The sequence below is a fragment of the Oryx dammah genome, unplaced genomic scaffold (assembly GCF_014754425.2).
Source record: "Oryx dammah isolate SB20612 unplaced genomic scaffold, SCBI_Odam_1.1 HiC_scaffold_29, whole genome shotgun sequence".
In the NCBI taxonomy this organism is placed as follows: Eukaryota; Metazoa; Chordata; class Mammalia; order Artiodactyla; family Bovidae; genus Oryx; species Oryx dammah.
In genome coordinates this window covers 101,019,228-101,032,578 of record NW_024070213.1, presented here as the reverse complement: position 1 = coordinate 101,032,578, position 13,351 = coordinate 101,019,228, and the positions used below count along the sequence as shown (strand labels likewise).

At 35.9% G+C, this 13,351-nt stretch overlaps 1 non-coding gene across 1 annotated transcript; it reads left to right on the top strand.

Annotated features, from left to right (window-relative positions):
• The first annotated feature begins 11,807 nt into the window (after positions 1-11,807).
• On the top strand, positions 11,808-11,880 carry TRNAG-CCC. The gene has a single exon. It is a non-coding gene; the product is annotated as a tRNA-Gly (tRNA).
• The last annotated feature ends 1,471 nt before the right edge of the window (positions 11,881-13,351 follow it).

The following is a 13,351-nucleotide window of genomic DNA, read 5'->3' as shown; positions in this document are numbered from 1 at the left end:
AAGGCTAAGGTATAACTTTAGTGATGTATATGGCCTCTAATATTTCCTTTTTAGATCTGAGCTGACCAGCAGCTACTCTCTTCTAGGTCTAGTAATCACCTTGAACTAATAAGGACTAATTCTCACTTGAAGACTGTCAAACACCACTAGGCAGAATTTTGGAGTCATTTCTTTGTAGTTACACCCCCTCTATTACTTTGATCAAATTCTAGCTGCCTCAGCAGTTCCAAACTGATTTCTCCCTCAACATCTGCAAATCAGTTGTCAGACAGAATGTTAGGTTGAATGAGGAACTTTCCCTCTAGTTTACTTCATTCAAGAATATTGTCCATGTACACCCATGGCTGATTCATGTCAATGTATGGCAAAAAACACTACAATATTGTAAAGTAATTAGCCTCAAATTAAAATAAATTAATTAATTTTTAAAATGAAAAAAAAATTTTCTCTAAATAATTTTAAAATAAAAAAAGAATATAGAAGAAATACATATAAACAAATTCCTTAATGCATTATAGTTAATTCTAGACTAACAGAACGCTAAATATCTTAGAATCGAAAAGACAATTCAAAGAACCAAAACATGGCAGCAAACTTTTGAACAAAACTATATTTCAAGAAATAGGTTCAAATTAGAAAAAAAAAAAAAATCCAAACAAAATTGAGAGATTTTTTCGAACAGTAGACCCTCCCTGCAGAACATTTTGAGACAATGAGACATTTAGCCAGAAGGAACATTTTACTAGAATGGCTTTGAAGAAAAAAAATGCAAAAAGAATGACACAGAGAGATATATGAGTGAATTTAAATAAATATGATAAAACATTTATATGGAATTATGTATATGGATCAGTTTATTCACATTAATAGAGTATATACTGAATTGAAACTGTTGACTAAAAAAAATAGTCACAACCTGAAAGTAGAAAGTTGTTTTATTTGGTAGGAATTTTTCTTTTAAGACTTCAAGCCTGGGAGGCAGTATCTCAAGTAACATGGAGAAATTGCTATGAGGAGGTTGGGGAGGGAGATGGGGAGTGGGGAGTTGGGTAGAAATCAGGCTATATAGAAGCTTGGCAGTTAGGAAGGGGAGGTAATCTGAATATCAGAATATTATTGTTAATTAATGAAAACCAGATATCTCAGACTAAGGAATTTAGTGCTCTTCTATGTATGGAAGGATGCAAGCATCTGGGCTCACTGAATTCATTCATTTCATATGCATCTCAGCTATCTGTGACCAAACTCTGCTTCTTGATTGGTCACATCCTTAATTCCTGATCACACAAGGAGTGGAAGATATGGCTGACGACCATCTCTTGTGCTTTCTCACTTTCCCCTCACTTTTTCAGGGCTTCCAGGGGAAGTGGCTGATGGCTGCTGGATAGCTGTTATTGTTCTTCCTGGGCTCAGAAATTTATATTTGGAAGGCTGGAATCCCTAATGGTTGTGAAATCCTTGTTTATCGATATGGCTATTTCATTTCACAGTATTTAAAAAAAAATAAACTACCTAAAACCAAATCAATGGTGCAGTTCCTTCTGTGCTTTTCCTACAAATCTGATACTTGACTGAGTGATAATAATGTTTCCCTCAGTTTGATTAAGCTTGAAAGTGAAAGTTGCTCAGTCATGTCTGATTCTTTTGACCCCATGGACTGTAGCCTACCAGGGATTCTCCAGGCAAGAATACTGGAGTGGGTTGTCATTCCCTTCTGCAGGGGATCTTCCTGATCCAGAGACTGAACCCAGATCTCCCACACTGCAGGCAGATGCTTTACCCTCTAAGCCACCAGGGAAGCCCTGAAGTTAGAAAGGCTCCTTTCTGCCTCTCAAGCATCTCGCTTTCTCTCTTTCTCTCCCCAGTCCTAACAAATCCAGGCAGCCTGAATACAGAGATCATCTCTTCTCTTAGGGAACTTTAGAAAATTTGTAGTTAATAATTCTTTCTCTGCCTATTTGAGATGTAAATCTCTTTAAATAGCCTCTTGTCAAGTTGATATCCTAGGATTGTTTTTCTTAAGGAACTGGCAGGCATTCTTGTGATATGGAATCATCAAGGAGATGGGCTTCTAACCAACCCCCAGACGCTGGGAAGGTAAGAGTACAGTGGGCTTAGGTGGGTCAGAGCTTCACTCCAAAATGTAAACTCCTTTCCTATGAAGATAAGAAAAAGTTTACTTTTTATTGGGGAAGTGCCAATTAACCAACACAGTTGGTCTTTATTCCCTAAGTCTCTTAAAATTCTCTAACCTTTCATTTCAGTAGAGTCGAGTTCAGACTGCTCTATCTGAGCTCTACTCTGAGCTCTATCCCCCATAGTAATAGCCTAGAATGAAGTGTTCTTTACCTGTTTAATTTCTATTGTTGTTGTTCAGTCACTATGTCATATCCGACCTCCACGACCTCATGGACTACTGCATGCCAGGCTCTTCTGTCCTCCACTACCTCCTAAAGTTTGCTCAAATTCACATCCATTGAGTCCGTGATTCTAACAATCTCATCCTCTGCTGCCCGCTTCTCCTTTCGTGTCTTCAATCTTTCCTAGCATCGAGGTCTTTTCCAGTGAATCTGCTCTTCGCATTAGGTGTCCAAAGTATTGGAAATTCAGCATGAGTTTTTCCAGTGAATAGGGTTGATTTCCCTTGAGGATTGACTGATTTGTGCTCCCTGCAGTCTAAGGGACTCTCAGGAGTCTTGTCCAGCACCACAATTCAAAATCATCAAATCTTTGGCACTCAGCCATCTTTACGGTCCAACTCTCATATCCGTAAAGACTACTGGAAAAACCATAGCTTTGGCTACATGGAACTTTGTCAGCAAAGTGATATCCCTGGCATAATTATAATCCCTCAAGGCCGGAAGATAGGAACATTTTAGAGAGTTAACCTCTAGATTCTTTCTAATCTAAAATCCAAATTTCACCTATGTGGTTAAAACTCTTAACTAGTAGATTGATTGTCACCAAACTAGGTGTATTCAAGTGGCTAGGTGTGCTGCAGTCCATGGGGTCTCACAGAGTCGGGCACAACTGAGCAACTGACCTGAACTGAGTAAGAGACTATGCAAACAGAAAATAAACTTGGTAAGAGCCTATAAATTCATATTTGCTTCTTTAACAACTTGATTAGCCTCAAAGATTCCTTTCTGTTTTTCTTCTATATATACCTTTTCAATATAAATCTTGTAGTAAAATGACATTACATTATTCCAATGAAACTATTACTACCAGTATGCACAAAAACTTTGCATTAATAGATTTTTAAAAGTAGATCTTACCTATAATTAAAGAAAATATAACTTAACAAAAGTTGATGACATTTTGTGTACATAATTCTTTGATGAGTTCATATTTCATATTATTCAATATTACACAATATTAACAGCATACATATTAATTTTTCTCTGAATATAGAACAGCATTTAACAGCAGTTACAAGAATTAAATCATTAAAAATTTTATTGTGTTAAAGTCAGGTATCCTTCAGAAAAAAAATTTGCAAAGCTTAATGAAGATAAATATATATTGTGATTTATTATTAGTCATACTGTTAAAGCCAGAATCTTAATTCTAGCCCTTGGAATTATCTTCTTCTAAGGAAAACATTAGTTAAAGGATATTATAACTTTTGACAGTTATTTTTTCATATGACTCATATTTAGCTTTAAACTGAAATAATTTTAGAAACTTCAACATTCTTAATATTCTTAGAATCAGCACCAGGTTTTAGAGCACATGAAATTCTTCCCAACCTATTGTTTAATTGATCTTAAGCAAATCAATTTTGTTTCTCAAGTTGATTGAAGTAAAAATTATCTGTATTTTCCATCTCCCTATGGGCAAACAATTCAAAAGCAAGACTAGACATAAGAGGGAAAGAAGCATGACATTAAGGAATCTAGCTGGACACAAGTGAGAAGAAGATGAATTTTCTTTATCACTCTTCAATCACTCCCACCAGTTCTCAGTTCTCTATCCCACAGTCACTAAAGATGAAAGTGAGAAATAACTTTATTATCCTATAAACAACAACAAAAAAAATCCTCTTGGGTAAAAGTTCTTGAATATCATTTCTGGGCTAAGATAGAAATTCTAATACTCTCACTCATCTGCCTTCTATCTTGCCTTCTAATAGCAACACAGTTTATAATTCTGTCATCCTTTGAAAGATAAAGCCTGAAAACTTAGGCTCAACTTTCTCACTTTTCTTTTTCTTGAAATCCTTTTTGCTTCCCATTTACCTGCCCATTAATCACCAAGTCCCATACATTTCAGATATTTTATTTGAATCTAAGATTTTATATACAGATAAATGCATTCAGATAACAATAGCAGTTGGTTTATCTTAGGTGTATCTACTTTTCTTTAATGGATATTTCCTAATCAAGTTGTGATGCTCATCTTTACCTTCAATATATATCTCTTCTAAATGTCTAGATTCACCTTGGGGCAAACTCTGATTTGCAGATGCAATGTTCAGCAGCTTTCTTTCCCTGGTAACAAAGTTCAGAATTTCAGTAAACAGAATTATCAGTAGTAAACCAGTTAACTCTAAAGAACTGTGATGTGATATGTCAGGCTCTGTCTTGTTTCCCAGGGCTGGTAGCTTTCCTGTCCCGAAAGTGGTACCATCTAACACTCACCCATAAACTCAACTTTAGTCCAGGTCCAGAACACTCTAGGCATTGGTTCTCATGGATTTCTTGAGTTCTAGATCACTAGCATCCAACTAGGAATCAATAAAGTCACCTAAAAGCATTAAAATATTTTAAATATTTCAAAATACCTAATGTGAAATTATCATTTTCTATAAAGCATCATTTACATATAGGCTAAATAGTGTCAAATGTCTTTGTATTTAATTAGAATTATACTAACTGTGTGTGCTTCCATATTATCTCAGATTTTACTCTAGAGTAATACTTATTTTGGTTTTCAATGTTTACCTAGTTACTTCATCTCTCTTGAGACTGTATGGTACTGAACCTGGTTCCTTCATTTGACAGAGAGTTGACAAATGATATATTCTAGATATAGTGCTAGGCACTGGGAATAAAGAAATAAGAGTCTCCTTGTTTGTTCTTATGCTTCTAATGTGATTGGAGAGGGAGGTCAGCTAATAATATGGTGTGAAGTGGTAAGTATATCAACAAAGCTTTATTAGAACATAGAGAACAGACACAGAATAAGCCAAGAGATTGGGATTAGCATACGGCAATATGCCCTTTGCTTCCATTGTCTCTGTAAGAAAAAATTCCACAGATATTTCTAATCTTTAGCTTGGTTTTTAACTCCTTGTCTCTTCAACATCTCCCCCATATCTTCTACTAGTTTCTTTTGCTATTCATATCCTACTTCCAGAGGAGGTAACCCAGACAAGAGTTTCTTCTTACATGACTTTATTTTGCATGTGTTAAAGTGAATCCTGTGGATGTGATCTTAGTCATTTTCTTTGTTCAAGGTAGACTTCTTTCAGGGGTTATCCCCAGATCCATATTTAGTCCTTGAAAGTTTGAGCTGCTGTGTGACTAAAGTGTTAATAAACCAGGTAACTTTTCAGCGTTTTGGTCTTGTCAAAAGAGGGAAAAAAATTCATGTTACCTCCTAACATTTCCATCAAAGAAAGATAATAACTGCTTCTCTAAATTCAAAGACTGTAGCCCTAGAATTCCCATTCCAATATGGCTAGTATAACGATGAGGAAAATAAAGTAAGAATAGTCATCTCATTTGTATATCCAGTAAATCATCCTTTTCTAGCAAGCACAAGTTTTCCTCAAATGAAATACTGTTTCATCAAACTACCTATGAAATCACATTACAAATATTCTAATCTATTCTACCCAAGGATACAGGGTATTATATTAAATGTCTTATAATATAGTCCTTTTGTTATCACAGTTTTTGACTACAGAGGATATATATCATTGAACAAAACAGAAAAGCAAGTACAGCCATTCTCTGACAGGAGAAAAAATACTATGACATTGTTATACCACAACCAAAGATTAAAAAAAAAAAAAATGGGACAGTAGAAACTTTAATGATTGCATTTATTTATTGGATTTTACTTTCATCACCTAATTGATATTTGATATTTTAGTATCAACTCATATTGCAGATTGCTATATGAAACTAGATGGTTATACAAAAAGAAAAAGAAAGGCACTTATGGCTTTTCAGTGAGATTATTGTTTTTTATAAATTGCAAAAAAAGTTTCTCTCAGGGACTGTATCTTTAAAAGAAAGCATTTAATGGTGTGTTCTGTGAATTCAACTTGATGTGATTCCCCATGGACTTTGGTGTGTGACATCTTCTTTATCAGCTCAATAGCTAAACTCCTGGAACATTAGCTTCCTGTGCTGAAGGATAAGAGAACTTTTGGCTGGAGGATATCTTTCTAATTTACTTGAGATTTTCTAATAACTTTGCCTTTCTGGTTTTTGGCATCAGTGATGTAAACTGACAGATCAGTTGGGGGCAGACATGCACTTGTCAGCTTCTTTCCAAAAGTGAGTCCAAGACCTACTGCTCCTTCCCTAGAGCTGCTGCTGCTCTGCCTGTTCGAGGCCATCTCCACTAGAATTCGCTGCCATAGATCGGTGGGTTCACAGATAATGGGGCAAAATGACTGCTTGGTGATAAAGTTATGCCAGTACCATAAAGCAATGCAAGGAAATAAACACCTCTTTTGTCACTTAGTTTTAAATCTCACAGTGAATAAAAATAGTCAATAATACCACACTGTTATTTCACTGTTATATGTAATAGTTATATCATTATTCTCTAAAATCCAAAGAACAACCATCAGAGGAGTTTATGTTTGGGATGTCCTTGATTGTCCAGAGGTGAAAAATCTGTCTTTCAATGCAGGGGATATGGGTTTGACACTTGGTTGGGGAACTAAGATCCCACATGCCTTGGAGCAACTAAGCCTATGTGCTGAAACTATTGATCTCGTGCCACAACTGGAGAGTCTATTCAATGCAAAGAAAAGTCCACATGACACAATGAATATCCTGCATGCCCTAACCAACACTCAATGTAGCCAAATAAGTAAGTAAATAGTTTATGTTTAATGGTCCTTCAACACAGATTAATTAAAAGAAACTAGCATATCAATTTGAAAATGCATGGAACTGCTTCCTGGCCTTTTGGCTAAGATCAAGTGAAAATAAACTGAGACACTGATCACATCTTATTCAAAAGTTATATGCATCAATATTCACATATCTCATATATGGAATCAGATTGTATAATGTGTGCTTAACAAGGGGTTTTGCCCATCCAAATGAAAGTTAAAAGTGAAAGAGAACCACAGATGCAGTTTGAAAATGAGAGAAGATTATGTGTGATAAAAATGTTCAGAGCAAATTTCAAGTGTCTTCATCTCTGTGCCTAAAATCAAATCCCCATCACCCGTCTACTGGACTATTCTAAATAGTTTTCCTGTTTTCATTATGTGCCCATGTAATCCACTCCCCTCTTGCGGGTCTGAGTGATCTTTGAAAAAAAATTAATTAGGTTATGTTGCATCCCTTAAGTTCTGGTTGCATTCCACAGAGTATCCCACTCTACATCCTCTTCTCTTGCGTGATGTCATTTCTGACTACTCTTCCAATTATCTCTATAGTTTAGACATAGTGAATTTCTCTGTTTATGCAACTCTTCAAGCTCTTTCTCATTTCTGTCTTTGCATTTCCTGTTTTCTTAGTCATAGGCCCTTTCCCTTCTGCATTGTGTTTGTCATTCTCTGTTAAGATCAAATCACCAGAAAGACCTTCCCCCAGAAACATCCGTTTAATCAGTTCTTATATTATCCTGTTTTATTTTCTTCAGAAAACTTCTTACCTTCTGATTTTTATTTCTTGTCCATCTCCACCCACCTTTTGAATGTTTTGTGGGGGTAGAGACATGTCTCATTCATTGCTTTACTCCTAGTGTCTAGAGTAATATTTGAAACATAATACATGCACAATGAATATTTGCTAAATAATAAATATAAGTTTCTTTCCCTTGGATCCAATAGTCTGATTCTAACATTAGGTCAAATTGCATCATATTGATAGGGACTGAGTAGAATAATCAAATAGTTCAGAAATCCCACTAGTGGGTTATAACCACAGAAAAAACTTAAACTTTAGGAAACCAAAGTGAGTGAGTGATCATTCAAGAAAGCAATGGGAAAATCCTGAAACAATGTGGGTTTGCTTGGCTCATAAAGCAGGGCAAGTCACTTAGCATCAAAGCCAGACAAGCTTGCCTAAAAACGAAACCAAGCTAACTTGCTTAGCAACAAATCCATACAATGGAGCCGCAAGTCATGCCTCAAGACAATATAACAATTGTGGATAAATAAGGCCTGCACCTTGCCCAAAGACCTCAACAAGTTAATGACCCCAAGGACATGCTTTCTGCACACACAAAACAATAATTCAGGGAAAGGTGACATTTCAAAGGGAAAGACACTTATTATACCAAGGCCTCAATTTTTTCAAACCTCCCCTGCCCAACATGTAGGAGGAGTTAATGATGGAAGACTGGAAGAACAAGGAAGGAGGTGGTCTTCTCACCCTTTCCTCTTTCCCTTTGGTTATAAAAATGTAACCCACTAAGTACCTGGGTCAACGCAATGCTCTCCTGCCCATTTGCAAGACTGATAAGTGTCCTATTCTAATAAATCACTTCTTATCTATCATTTTGTCTCTTGCTGAACTTTTGCACTGAGACATAAAGAACCAGAGCTCCTCGGAGCCCCCAAAATATCACTTGGTAGTTTCAATATCAGTTTCTTGTGGATTCTAGTCTCAGATTCTATGGCCTCAAAGGGTCTTCATGATTTACCTTTATACCCTAAGCCTGGAAGAACTCCATATTAGATTTCATTATGGAGTACGGATTGTTTTCTATGAGAATGCTATAATTTACAAGATTCTCCCTGGATCATGCATTCTGGAGTAAGTTAGGGTATACATATCTTTCACATTAAAAGAGGATATGTGGCTGCTATCCCTGGCGTCCTTTTCCCCACAAGCTGTGCATTTTGTAGGTGTAAGTTTGTGTGACTTAATTTCTGGGATTTTTTTTTGTTTCTTTTCTTTAATCTCCAGTTTTGTGCTTCTTGTCAGTGTAACATTGCCTGATTCAATTATTAGGTGTACATACAGCATATCTCTTATTTGGGGGATTCTTTGCCATAAACATTACTGCAGAAGGTTGAACAAAGCTCCGCTGCCTAAAATCAAGTCTTTCTGGATTATCTATTAGAGATAAAGCTTTTTTTTAAAAAAAATTTACTTATATATTTTTAACACCAAAAACATTTTGTATTGGGGTATAGCATTCTCATAGGTTTTGTATTTCCATAACAAACTGTGGAAAATTATTAAAGAGATGGGAATATCAGACTACCTTACCTGCCTCCTAAGAAATCAGTATACAGGTCCAGAAGCAGCAGTCAGAACCAGACATGGAACAACAGACTTGAAGCACAAGCTGAATCAAGATTGCTGGGAGAAATATCAATAACCTCAGATATGCAGATGACACCACCGTTATCAAAGAAAGGGAAGATGAACTAAAGAGTCTCCTGATGAAAGTGAAAGAGGAGAGTGAAAAAATTGGCTTAAAACTCAACATTCAAAAAATGAAGATCATGGCATCTGGTGCCATCACCACATGGCAAATAGATGGGGAAACAGTGCAAACAGTGAGAGACTATTTTTCTGGGCTCCAAAATCACTGCAGATGGTGACTGCAGCCATAAAATTAAAAGATGCCTGTTCCTTGGTAGAAGGGCTATGACTAACCTAGACAGCATATTTAAAAGCAGAGACATTACTTTACCGACAAAGATCCAAATAGTAAAAGCCATGGTTTTTCCAGCAGTCATGTATGGATGTGAGAGTTGGACCATAAAGAAAGCTGTTGCTTTTAAACTGTGGTGTTGGAGGAGACCCTTGAGATTCCCTTGGACAGCAAGGAGATCCAAACCATCCATCCTAAAGGAAATCAGCACTGAATATTCATTGGAAGGACTGAGGGTGAAGCTGAAACTCCAATACTTTGGCCACCTAACGCACAGAACTGACTCACTGGAAAAAACCCTGATGCTGGAAAAGATTGAAAGTGGGAGGAGAAGGGGATGCCAGATGATGAGATGGATGGATGTTATCACCCACTCAATGGACATGAGTTTGAGTAAGCTTCAGGAGTTGGTGATGGACAGGGAAGCCTGGCACGTTGCAGTCCATGGAGTAGCAAAGAGTCAGACACGACTGCATGAAATGAACTGAACTGAACTGATTCTCTCCCAAACCCCCTCTGCCATCCAGGCTGGCACATAACACTGAGCAGAGTCCCATGTGCAATTCAATAGGGTTTTTGCTGGTAATTCATTTTAAATGTAGCAGGGTGCATGTGACCTTCCCTAAGTCCTTAACTATCCCTTCTCCTGGCAACCATGAGTTTGTTTTCTCTCTCTGTGTTGAGCCTCTCTCTGTTTTGTAAGTTCATTTGTATCATTTTTAGATTTCCTTTTTTTTTTAATCAGTTTCTGGTACTTTCTATCATATCATAATGAAAAAAGCAAGATCTTTCAACAACAAATGGAATAACTTTGCACCCTCCATCTTGTTCAACAATATACGCACACACACACATAAGTTAGAAACAGGAATTCTCAAAGAAACTCTGCTCTTGTACCCATCACACAGGTACAATCCACAGTATAAAAACCCCAAATATAAGCTGTCTGAAAAAGGAAAATAAGAAATGTGAAAAAAAATTTCTCCTTTTTAACAGAGAATCAGCTTTAAGTAAAATTTTTAATACAGATCAGAGAGACCTGAAAATATATTTTAAAATCAGGTGTGGCATTTCAAATGTATCCCTTTGTGCAGATAATAAGACAACTAAATTTGCAAGCTTTTAAACTAAACAATGAGCTTTGGTTAACTGAAAATCAAATTGAAACAAAGTTCTCAAGTAGTACTAAATTTAATTACACTCTCTTCTCCATCAAAAGTGACAGATTTTTTTTTATTATACTTTCCTGACATTGAATAAAATAAGAAAATAATGGCTTTTACTGTTACATTGTTTTCTTGCAAAGTCTGTTTCTATCCATCTAAATTATACCTTTATATTTGGATGGCAGTCAAAGTTTGAATAACAGGCTTGAGTTAATTATGGAACACTATTTAAAAAATCTCAGCCAGAAGATGAATTATACTTAATTTTAATCTCTTCAGAAATAATTAAACCCAAAAATGAACTTTTAAAGTTTAGGAATTATATAATCTTTATTATTGCTTTCTTACCTCCTAGTTTCTGTTGTTATTATTGTTGCTGTTGTTTTCTCAAATCTCCATACACCATAGTGGACATAGGCATTTTAACTATTGCAACTTGTACTCTCCTTTCTTCAGTGTTACCAGTCATGAAGTTGAAGTAAAAGTGCTTCTAATAGTTTCCAGTTTTAAAAACAACATATAATTTTAAACACAAACTTACCTTGCAAATTTGTAGGTACTCATTGAATTAAATTTTGTTGAGACGGAGAAAATGAAACAAAATCAGCTGCATGTAATAACAGATATTTGTAATTTTATAATGTGCAATATTTTCCCCATAGTTACTGGAGATGCAATACCACCATATGAGGAATACACAGTCAGTGGAGAAAGAAAAGAAGTTTGTACAATATGATATGATAATTGCTATGGTAGTAGCAAGTACAAAGAGTACTTCCTGGAATTTAAATTGAGGTTTAAAAAATGATTAAAAGTTATATAGTTCTTGGGACTTCCCTGGTGGTCCAGCGGCCAAGACTCTGCACTCCCAGTGCAGAGGGCCCAGGTTCAATCCCTGGTCAGAGAACTAAGGTCCCTCATGCCAATAATAATAAATAAAAATTAAGAAAACAATACATTAGTTTTTAAAAGTTAGATAGTTCTCATATCAGGACAACAGAAGTTTTAAATGACCTTATTGTTGGATATATTTGAGGAGTAAGAAAAGAATTCCATATGACTGGAATACAGTTTATGAGGAGTCCTTTCTGAGGATCTGTATTTACTGGTGAGGAAATCTATCAGCTCCTTTGCTCATTTCCTTTCCTTCCAATACCTGAGAATAACTCAATTCTGGTGAAAGTTTCATCACTACCTCCTTGAGCCTCCAACATTTCCTCTCTCCTTTTCACCTGATATCCTTGTTCTTTTTGTCATTGAACAAATAGGAGAAATCAGATAAGAACCTTTTAGATTTCTGCCCTCCTACCTCAATGCAAATTACCAAGTCAGTTAACCTACCTACATACTCAACCACATAAGTGTCCTTTCTCCTATTACAAAGAAAAAGAAAGGATCATGTGCCTAAAAGCAATTCCTCTACCTAATGGCCTGGATTTCAGCCCTTTATGCATACTCCTGGATATACCTTTTCCAACTGGCTTCCCTCTTTCTCTCTGTTATGGGTGATTATTTTTTTCCTTCTCTAGTGTACTGCTCACATCAGAATATAAAGTTATATAATGGTTCCCAACTCAAAAAAGAACCTCTTCTGACTCCACAATCCAGTCTACCTAGTAAGTTCTCCACTTGTCTGTTCCTATTTACAGACATACACAGCCATTTTCTCAAGAATGTGTTTCAAGACACACAAACACATATTCATTTGTTCATTATTGTACTTTATTGTCTCACTCATTTTTTTCAAAAAAAAATTTATTCCAGATTTATATGATAATATCTGAGTCTAACCAATGAAATACCTGTCATTTAAACATTTTCAAATACTTTTAAAAATTAATTAATTTATTTTAATTGGAGGCTAATTACTTTAAAATATTGTGGTGGTTTTTACCATACATTGACATGAATCAGTCATGGGTGTACATGTTGCTCTCTCCCTTTTTGACTCTCCCACTAGTTTTAAAAGTCTCCACAAGTAAGCTTTGCTCTCATTATCCTGTGAAGATTCTCTTTTCAAAGTTATTAATGGATTCCATGTTGCCAAGTTCAATGGTCTTCATTTTCCAGTCCTTAATAATCTCTTCAGCTTTTGCTACGTTTGATCACTATCTCCTTGTTTTCTTTATCAGCATCAAAGATATCATTTTCTTTTTCTCCCCCCTTTCTCAATAAATACTGCTTTTTAGTCTCTTTTTCTGTCTTCCTCATTTTTCCAACCTCCATTTAATGGAGTGGCCCAGGACTGAGTCTTCAGCTGGAATCTGTATTTACCCACTCATCCAGAATTCAAGTCTTGACATCACTTCCATTTTTATGATCTTAGTCCAAGCCACCATCACCTCTCACCTGATCTAGTACTCTTGCCCTTGTTCTTT